We start from the raw sequence: 7,034 nt of genomic DNA on the forward strand, positions 1-7,034 counted from the left end.
TTGTTTCTATGGAAACAAAACATAAAAGCTCAGGTTTTAGAGGGCAAACACAAAACTAGAAATGGGAATTTTCTACACAAAACAGAAATCTTGAATAAATAAGACTATTCATCCCAGCATTATGTTTTTTTTTTTTTTCCTTCGAATCCATCACAGGAATGGAGGATCACCCCTCAGCAGACATTTTCCTCAAGCCAGACAGGTCTATGTCAGCCTGTCTGTAAGGACATCGACTTATGACGTAGCCTGCCACATGTGAGCAGTCTCTGGTGCAGGAACGGCTAGAAAGAGACCTCTTTGTCATCAAGCCTCTGCCAGCTCCTATATAACTTGTGTGGCAGAGCCAGGCCCATTTGAAAACTTAACACATGTGCCAGAAAGAAAACTACCACAATCCAGCATTATTTAAAAGAGCAGAAGACTGGACACAGCCTTAATATACATCATTGGGTGAGTGGAGGCAGATATCCATCTAAAGTTACTGGTCAAATGTATGCACAGTATCCCAGAGAGCCATAAAAAAGAAATGGGGAGACTTCCCTGGTGGTCCAGTGGTTAAGAATCCACCTTGCAATGTAGGAGTCACTGGTTCGATCCCTAGTCGAGGAGCTAAGATGACGCATGCCACAGGGCAGCTGAGCATTGCACCGTGACTACCGAAGCACACGCGCCACAAGGAGCGTCCGTGTGCCACAGCAAAAGATCTGATGCAAGTAAGACTCGATGCAGCCAAATAAATACAAAAAAAGAAATAAGAAAGAAACCACTATTCACTAAGTAAAAAACATGGAGAACACTGCATAGAGTGCTTTTGCCTGGAAAATCCCATGGATGGGGAGGAGCCTGGTAGGCTGCAGTCCATGGGGTCGCTAAGAGTTGGACACGACTGAGCAACTTCACTTTCACGTTTCACTTTCATGCATTAGAGAAGGAAATGGCAACCCACTCCAGTGTTCTTGCCTGGAGAATCCCAGGGACCAGGGAGCCTCATGGGCTGCTGTCTATGGGGTCGCACAGAGTCGGACACGACTGAAGCAACTTAGCAGCAGCAAGAGGAGAGAAATATATGTATTTTCTTACAAATACCTAAAAAATTACTCAGACACTTCACAACTTAAAAGAACAGACATTTATTATCTCAGTGTCTGTGGGTCAGGAATTTGGGGTGCCTTTGTAGGATGGTTCTGGTTTAGTCTCTCTCTCAGAGTTGCAGTCAAGATGTTACCCAGAGAGTGGTATAAGTAAAAGTGGAGTCAGGACCTTCAAAAGTTCTAACCAAGCTCCAGAAAGGCAGTAAGAAAACTGACAAAAGTGGTCAGAACTAAATTTTCAGAGTCTGGAAATTAACCAGAAGATTTCAGCAATCTGGGAAGTTTCAATCAAGAAAAGTGACCGAAACTCAGTAACGACAGTGAGCTTTGGGGCAATTTAACTTGTCTTATTTCTACCCCCCTCTCTCTGGCTCCATGATAGCCTTGAAAATCACCAACCACAATCACAGTGGAAAACAGCTGCCTGGCAGACAGCAGGAGAGGCAAGCCGGGGTCAGGGCTTCTTGAAAGCCTCATTCCCACAGAACCGCCATCATGTGACCTGTCTGGTGGCTCCCGGAATCCTCTATTGCAAGGCTGTCCTCATTGATTAGACTTGGAGCTGGTCCAGTGAGAAAAGTCTTTTCCCTGAGGGTGTTGGTAAAAACATTTCAAGATAATTTTTTTGATGCTATGGCTACTGCAGGCTGTAGGTAACAATTGAGGCAAACAACAGGCTACCTCAAAAAGTTTCAAAGTAAAATCTAGGGAAGGAGATGTCTATAAGGGCTTTGAAAATCTGAAATGTTCCTCAGAATCCAGAAGGCTGAGCCACAAGTAGTAGGATTGTGTACACGCTCAGAAAAGAACTGATAAGGCCCTCTTACTGCAAGCTGACACTGAGGCTCTTTACAAGCAGAAAGTGAAGTGTAAGGCAGAGATATTACTAAGTCTCTGGCCGAGGGTTGAAGGCATACCACAACAAGCATACAGAACCCCTTGGCAATGACCAGGTGATTTATTGTTCCAGGCAGTAAAGGAAATCGTCGACCAATTGTTGGCACTAATCTAACCAAGCAGAGACTTCAAAAAGCATACAAACCTTACAAAAATAGTTCAGAGAAGTTACCTAACAAGTAACTTCAGCAACTACAAAAACCTCTGAGGATGAGGGAAGAACCTGAATTCCAAAGCCGCCACATTATATTAATTTAAATGGCCGATTTTCATGAAAATATTACAAGACATGCAAAGAAACAAAAAAAAAAATGTGATCCAGATTATGGAGGCAGGGGACAGGGGGCAAAACTTTATCAATAAGAAATAGCTTCAAAGACCAGACCAGAGACTTTAAATCAGCTACTTAAAATATATTCAAAGAACTAAAAGGAATACTATTTGTACTAAAGGAAAGTAAGAACACAGTGTATTACCAAAGAGAGGATCAATAGAGAGAGGGAAACCATAAATTTCTCTACAATTTTACTTTTAAACTTTTAAAAAAATTTTTAAAGATTTTACTTTTAAACTTTTTGTAGAGGAACAAGGGCAAAAAGGATGTTTGAAGAAATAATGGCAGAAAATTACCCAAATCTGATGAAAAACATCTGCCTACAGACCCAAGAAGCTCAATGAACTCCAAATATGATAAACTCATAGACAACCATACCGAGACACATCATAATCCCACTACTGAAAGCCAGAGAAAGAGAATCTTAAAAGCCAGAAGAGAGAAGTGACTTAGCACATAGCATGTGTAAGACATCCTCAGTAAGAGCAGCAGCTGGTTTCTCATCATGAAACTATGGAGGCCAGGAGGCAGTGACATGCCATGGCGCTGGGATGTGGGTGGGCATCCGATATATAAAGATTTAATGTGGGTGATACCAACACGAAGCAAGGGAGAAACAGAAATGCATATGAGCAAAATTTTCAGTATTATTGGAATAGAGTTGGTATTAATCTGAACTCGATGATTAGACTATTAGACATGAAGATATCCAGAACAACCACTAAGAAAATAATTCAAAAGACACATAATAAAAGAAATGACAAGCTAATTCAAATGGTGCTCTAGGGAATATCTATTCAACAGAAAGAAGGCAGTTGTGGAAGCAGAGGAACAGAAAAGATGTGAGACACAGAAGAAACCAATAGCCAAAAGGAAGGCATAAAGTCCACTTTATCAAACACTGCGGCTAAAGGTGGAGACTGTCATAAGGGATTTTTAAAAACAATCAAACTACATGCTATCCAATCAATACAAGAGACACACCTTAGATTCAGAGACAAAACAGGTTGAAACTACAAGGATACAAATGATCTATCCCTCAGCAACTGAAAGAGAACTGAAGTGGCTATACTGACATCAGACAAAATACCCTTTAAAACAACAACAAAAACTTGTTACCAGGAACACAGAAGGACATTTTATCATGCTAAAAGAAGCAGTCTATCAAGTTCAGTTCAGTCGCTCAGTCGTGTCCGACTCCTTGCAACCCCATGAATCGCAGCACGCCAGGCCTCCCTGTCCATCACCAACTCCCGGAGTTCACTCAGACTCACGTCCATCGAGTCAGTGATGCCATCCAGCCATCTCATCCTCTGTCGTCCCCTTCTCCTCCTGCCCCCAATCCCTCCCAGCATATAACAATTATAAACATATATACCTAATACTTTTCACTTTCATGCATTGGAGAAGGAAATGGCAACCCACTCCAGTGTTCTTGCCTGGAGAATCCCAGGGACCAGGGAGCCTGGTGGGCTGCCGTCTATGGGGTTGCACAGAGTCGGACACGACTGAAGCGACTTCGCAGCAGCAGCAAAATGCATGAAGCAAAGACCAAAAGAACTGAAGGGAGAATTAGACAATTTAACAATAATCATCGGAGGAGTCCTCAGTACCCCGCTTTCAATTATAGGTGGACAGAGGATCAACAAGGAGATAGATCTGAACAACACTGTAATGCAGCTGGGCTTCCAAGATGGCAACAGTGGCAAAGAACCTGCCTGCCAATGCAGGAGACACGAGACACAGGCTCAGTCCCTGGGTGAGGAAGACCCCCTGGAGGAGGGCATGGCAACCCACTGCAGTATTCTTGCCTGGAGAACATGACAGGCCAGGATACAAGGCTCAATAAGTTTAAAAGGACTGAACTCATACAAGGTATGTTCTTTACTCAAAATGGAATAAAACTAGAAATAAATAACAGGGAAATTTGAATATTCACAAATATGTGGAAGTTGAACAACATAATCCTTAATCACTAAAAGATTGATGAACAAGTAACAAGAGAAATTAGAAAATACTTTGAGATGAATGAAAATGAAAATATAAGGGGCTAAAATTTACAGAATGTAGCGAAAGCTGTGCTTGCAGAAAAATTTCCAGCTGTAAATTATACATTAAAAAGATGACAACTCAAATCAACAGCTTTCTATCTTAATAAGTTGGTAAAAGAAATGCAAACTAAATCAAAGGAAACCTTAGGAAAGAAATAATAAAGATTACAGCAGAAGTAATTGCAGCAAAGATAGGAAAACAATAGAAAAATATCAACAAGGTCAGAAGGTGATACTCTGAAAGATGAACAAATTGAAAAACTTTGGGCCAGATAGAATATAAAAAAGAGAAAATCATGAATGAAAGACGGGGTCACATCACTACCAACCTTACAGAAATAAAAAGGATTATAAAAGAACACTATGAATAACTATGTAACAACACTTGAGATAACTAGGTGAAAGGTACAAATTCCTAGAAAGACACAAATTAACGAAACTGACTTAGTAAGAAATTGAAAAGCTGAACAGATCTATAATAAACAGAGGTAGAATTAGTGATCAAAAAATTTCCCACAAAGAAACCCTCAAGACCAGATGGCTTTACCACTGTATTCTACCAACATCTAAAAAAGGATTAACACCAACTGCTGTCAAATTCCTCCTAGAAACAGAAGAGGAAGGAACACTTCCCAGATCATTTTGTGAGGCCAGTATTACCCTTCTGGCACCAAAACTAGACAAATATATAACAAGAAAACTATCAATCAGTGTCATTTATAAATATAGATGCAAAAACTGTCTATAAAACGCTAGCAAACTGAATGCAGCTACACATAAAAAAGCGAGATTTATCTCAGGAATGCAAGATTGGTCCAATGTTGGAAAATCACTGTAACACATTTTACTCAGAGAATAAAACTGCATGATTATCTCAGGAAGCATTTGATAAAATCCAACACTCTTTCATGATAAAAAAAAAAAATACCAATAACTAGAAATAGAAAAACCCACAGCTGACTTCTTCATTAGTGGTGAAAGTCTGGAAACTTTGTGCCCAAGATCAGGAATGAAACAAAGATACCTGCTCTCACTACTGCTCAACACTGTACTGAGGCAAAGCACCAGGAAAACTGGGGAGTGGGAGGGGGGAGGAGTGGCGGGGAGAAAGAAAAGTCTCCAGATCAGAAGGGAAAAATTAAAATTATGTCTATTTGCAGACAATATGATCTTGTATATAGAAAACCCCAAGGAATACACACACACACAAACTCATTAGACCTAATGTTGGGGATCAGAGGGGTTTCCCTGGTGGCTCAGATGGTAAAGAGTCTGCCTGCATTGCAGGAGACCGGGGTTCGATCCCTGGGTTGGGATGATCCCTTGGAGAAGGCAACGGCTACCCACTCCAGCATTCTGGCCTGGAGAATTCCATGGACTGTATAGTCCATGGGGTCACAAAGAGTCGGACACGACTGAGCTACGTTCACTTTCATTTTCACTTGGGATCAGAGCAGGCCACTCCAAGATATGCCACGATGGCACACTGATGATCTTGAGTTAAGTTACTTGAGAAATAGAGGACAAAATGATATAAAAAATACTCTGACCTTCCTGCTTCCCCCTGAAAGAGGGAAGAAAATCTCCTCCCTATACCGGGAGAACAGAAAGCATCCTTATCACCAGAGTTAGGGAATTCAAGGCTAAGAAAGCTGTATAAACAAATTTTGCAACTTTAAGCACAAGCCCCTTCATTAAATTTTCACAAATAATTGTTTCTTTGTTCAAAATTGATATATAACATATTCTACTTTGGTCACTTTGGGAGTCTCATTTCTATGAGACCTCCATGTGTACAAAATAGTTCCTTTCCCTCCTGTTAATCTGTTTGGTGTCTATTCAATTATTATACCAGCCAAAAGAACTCAAAAGGGGTAGGGGGAAATGTCCTCCTTCCCAAAAGTAGCAAGGTTGCAGGATACAATTTCAATATATGAGGTACCATTTCCCGCCAGTCAGAATGGCTGCGATCCAAAAGTCTGCAAGCAATAAATGCTAGAGAGGGTGTGGAGAAAAGGGAACCCTCTTACACTGTTGGTGGGAATGCAAACTAGTACAGCCACTATGGAGAACAGTGTGGAGATTCCTTAAAAAACTGGGAATAGAAATGCCTTATGACCCAGCAATCCCACTGCTGGGCATACACATCGAGGAAACCAGAATTGAAAGAGACACGTGTACCTCAATGTTCATCGCAGCACTGTTTATAATAGCCAGGACATGGAAGCAACCTAGATGTCCACTGGCAGATGAATGGATAAGAAAGCTGTGGTACATACACACAATGGAGTATTACTCAGCCATTAAAAAGAATACATTTGAATCAGTGCTAATGAGGTGGATGAAACTGGAGCCTATTATACAGAGTGAAGTAAGCCAGAGAGAAAAACACCAATACAGTATACTAACGCATATATATGGAATTTATAAAGATGGTAACAATAACCCTGTATGCAAGACAGCAAAAGAGACACAGATGTATAGAACAGACTTTTGGACTCTGTGGGAGAGGGAGAGGGTGGGATGATTTGGGAGAATGGCACTGAAACATGTATAATATCATGTAAGAAACGAATCGCCAGTCCAGGTTCGATGCATGATACTGGATGCTTGGTGCTGGTGCACTGGGATGACCCAGAGGGATGGTATGGGGAGGGAAAT

General features: G+C 41.0%; 1 non-coding gene across 1 annotated transcript; it reads right to left on the reverse strand.

Annotated features, from left to right (window-relative positions):
* Nucleotides 1-249: 249 nt before the first annotated feature.
* On the reverse strand, nt 250-396 carry LOC128067132 (small nucleolar RNA SNORA12). Its single transcript, XR_008201339.1, has one exon. It is a non-coding gene; the product is annotated as a small nucleolar RNA SNORA12 (small nucleolar RNA).
* Nucleotides 397-7,034: the final 6,638 nt, after the last annotated feature.

This window comes from Budorcas taxicolor, chromosome 21, assembly GCF_023091745.1.
Source record: "Budorcas taxicolor isolate Tak-1 chromosome 21, Takin1.1, whole genome shotgun sequence".
Taxonomy (NCBI): Eukaryota; Metazoa; Chordata; class Mammalia; order Artiodactyla; family Bovidae; genus Budorcas; species Budorcas taxicolor.